Genomic DNA, 3270 nt, shown 5'->3' with positions numbered 1-3270 from the left:
GACCACTGAGCCACACCTCAGCCCCTCACGGGGGGATTCTAGGCAGGGAGAAGATACTACTGTTCTATCACACTCCTTGGCCCCCAGTTTTGTTTGTTTGTTTGTTTTGTTTTGATTTGATGTGTTTTCAAGACAGGGTCTCATTAAATTGTTGAAGCTGGTCTTGAAATTACTCTGTAGCCCAGGCTGATCTTGCACTTTTGCTCTTCCTGTTTCAATTTCCTGAGTAGGTGAGAAGACAGTCCTTCCCACCACCCCTCACTATGTTCTGCAGTTCTCCTTAACTCTTCCTGATTCTGTCTGTGTGGCTAGCTGCTCTCAGGCTATTCCTGTGTTTGGTGACATGTACCACACATAGAGCTGATTAGATACAGTCAGCTGATTAGACCGCAGAAAAGCCTGCTGTTGTGCAGAGGGCACGAGGTCTTCAGGTCTTCACAGATAACACACTGGAGAATCCAGGAATAATCCAGGCAGGTGCTATATAATTATGTGTGTGTGTGTATATGTATATACATATATACTTTATAGCTCACTGATCTCTAGGCTATCTCAGAGACCACAGATCCTAGGCCCTTAAGCTATACAACCCATCTTCATGGTCACATGTACTTTGCAAAGGAGCTTCCTCACAGTTTGTTTCTCTCCCAGCTGTGAGGCCTGCAGGGACCCCTGAACTGTTGCACTTATCTTTTCCTGACCAGCGGTGACCTTGAAGACATTTTGTGTATGTGTAAGCGACACATCCACCGAGTCTGTAAAACCAGGCTCAGCTCTGCCTCCGACGTTCTCTGTCATCTGTAGAATTTGCATTGCTCTGTTGGCTGCTGCCTGGTTCTGCCGACGACACGTTTAATGAATTGAAGACACGGGGTACAAGTGAGTCAGTTTCGGTCTCAAGACTTCACCATTTTTAGGGCTGCCAGATGGCACAGTGGTAAAGGTGGCTGTGGGCAAGCTTGGCAACCGGAGTTTGATCCCTCGAACCCACGTAAGGAGAGAGCTGACTACAGGTTGTTTTCTGATTTCTACACAAGCACTGGTGCAAACACACACAAACACACAGGACACACACACGCACACACACTTACACAAACACACACACAACAACACACACACATGCCTAGGCACCATCACAAATAAATGAAAATAAAGTAAAAAAGACTTCCCACTCAGCAACTCTTCCTTCCCCAATGTCCTGGTTCTTCCCTAACCCATGGAGGTGTTGAGGCATCCGTGCCCAGCGCCAGACCCCCCCTGCTCCTGCCTTCGGTGGGATTGCTGGTAAGAAGACGGTATCAGCAAACCAAAGCCACCTTCGAGAGGACCTGCTCCATTTCCAGCTCTCTGGGAGCTCTAGGCTTTCATAGCCTGAGACCTGGGCAAGCCAGCTTGGAAATTCATCAGACACAGAAGATCCTCAAGCTCAGGCCCCACTCCAGGAGTCCATCTGACCCCAAGCTCCTGTTCTTCCCCACTCCCCAGATCACCCCATCTGCTGGTCCCCTGCAGAGGCACAGACAGGAAGGGGGTGTGGCCAAGCTTATGAGATTTCACTTACTTTTACTCTCAGAAGCTGCTAGGGACTCCGACGAGTGAGCACACAAGGACGCAGGTAAAAACCATTTTTGATCTTTTCTCTTGCTCTCAACAAGTAAATGTGGAGTGGCCGCCTGTGCTGGCCTCAAGGACCTGCTGTTTTCTTTTTATCTAACTCCCGATAGGCACAGACAGACCCCTGTCTTTCAGCATCTCCTTTGCTGGGCTTTCTGGGTCTTCTGAGGTAGAGGAAGCTGTTGGATGCCCAGAAGGGAATGATGGGACTGGGAAGCCAACCCTGAGGCTCTCGGGAGGTCTCAACTGAGTGGACCATAGATCCCGACACTATGGCCCTGTGCTAAGCTCCTGGACTTAGTAACTGTTGCTGCGTACTCTGCTCCACAGCCTCATCCACCAGTCCCCAGGCTCAGCTCCCTGCTCCTGGAGACTACTGGAAATCCCTTGGGTAGCATCTTTGCTCTGGAAGTGCCTCCTTGCCGCTCAAGCTGCGTTCTCCGGCTGGAGGAGCCTCCAGAGAGGCACAGTGGTCCAGCACCCACTGACTGGTGCCACAGCTCCTTGTAGCAGCCCCGAGGGTGTACCCAAGTGAGTCCCTCTGAGCAGAGTGCGCAGTCCCTCGAAGCTTTTGATGGAAAAAATTAAAATAGGTCTCATGGCCCAAGAAGTTCCCGTTAGACAGCTTGAGAAGTCCCTCAGCAAAGCCTCCGGTTGAACTCAGCTTTTCACAAGTGGCTGTGGCCTTGGAGGTATCTCTGGGCAAGGCGTTCCCTGAACCTTGGGACCCTGAAAACTGACATCAGCTCTGCCTCAAATGGTCTGCCCCAGCCTCAGTCCACTCCCCTGTTATACACACCCGGGCCAGGCCAGTGCCCCATGCTGGGGACAGGACCCAGCCTGCTTTCAACAAGTGGACTAGTTTTCCCTGCACCTGGTCCTGGGCGCCCACCTGTGCCCTGCAGCCTGGGAGAGGGGGAGGTGCTGGTAGGGGAGGTGGGAGAGAAGGGACACAGCTCTGCTCTGACACCGGAGACACACTCCGGCTGCACATCCTGCACGATCCCTGGGGGCTGACGCGGAGGTCACAGCCACACGAAGAGAGTTAAATTTAACTCTGTGTAAAGCGAAAGATGGTGGCGGACAAGCTTGTTGCAGAGAGAGAGACACGGAGAGAGACAGAGAGAGGATACCCTGGATATCAGCGGCTAACTGGTGGCCTTTAACACAGTGAAGTTCGGTCAGGCCACCACTGTGTGTTTCTGTTGCTGAGGTTTTTGAGACATGGTCTGGCTTGGCAGGACAGACTAACCTGTACTCACAAACACAGGCTCCTAAGTGCTGTACCCACCATGGCTGGCCCTGTGTATTGTTTATAAAGCAAGACCTTTCTCATGGCAATCCGGCTTCTTCCTTGTGGTAGATATCAGACAATGGGGGAGGGGTACCCCAGTCCCACCTGGTAACAACTGGCTGATGCTGTTAGAAGAGGAATGACTTCATCTTGTTTTCTGTCCGCCTTGGGGCTCAGGAGGAGGTCATTTGGAGCACTCTCTGTTTCTAAGGCTTTCTTACTCCCACAAAATGTTCTCCTGATGCCATACTGCACTATGGGTCCAGTTTTCCTTTTTGGGATAGTACTAGGGAGTGAACCTAGGGGCCCTGATTGCTAGGCAGGGGCTCTACCCCTGACCCACACCCTCACTGAGGGGATTC

At 51.7% G+C, this 3270-nt stretch overlaps 1 protein-coding gene across 2 annotated transcripts in view; it reads left to right on the top strand.

The window, feature by feature from the left end:
* The first annotated feature begins 1573 nt into the window (after positions 1-1573).
* The window catches only part of Cd22 (CD22 molecule), a 14185-nt gene continuing 12488 nt past the window's right edge, over positions 1574-3270 (top strand). For both annotated transcript variants that reach the window (XM_055594667.1, XM_055594666.1), the window contains exon 1: positions 1574-1615. The gene's annotated coding sequence lies outside the window, so the exon portion shown is untranslated. The remainder of the gene's footprint in view (positions 1616-3270) is intronic.

This window comes from Psammomys obesus, unplaced genomic scaffold, assembly GCF_907164565.1.
Source record: "Psammomys obesus unplaced genomic scaffold, mPsaObe1.curated_primary_1811, whole genome shotgun sequence".
NCBI classification, from domain to species: Eukaryota; Metazoa; Chordata; class Mammalia; order Rodentia; family Muridae; genus Psammomys; species Psammomys obesus.
This window is presented reverse-complemented; position numbering and strand designations above follow the sequence as displayed.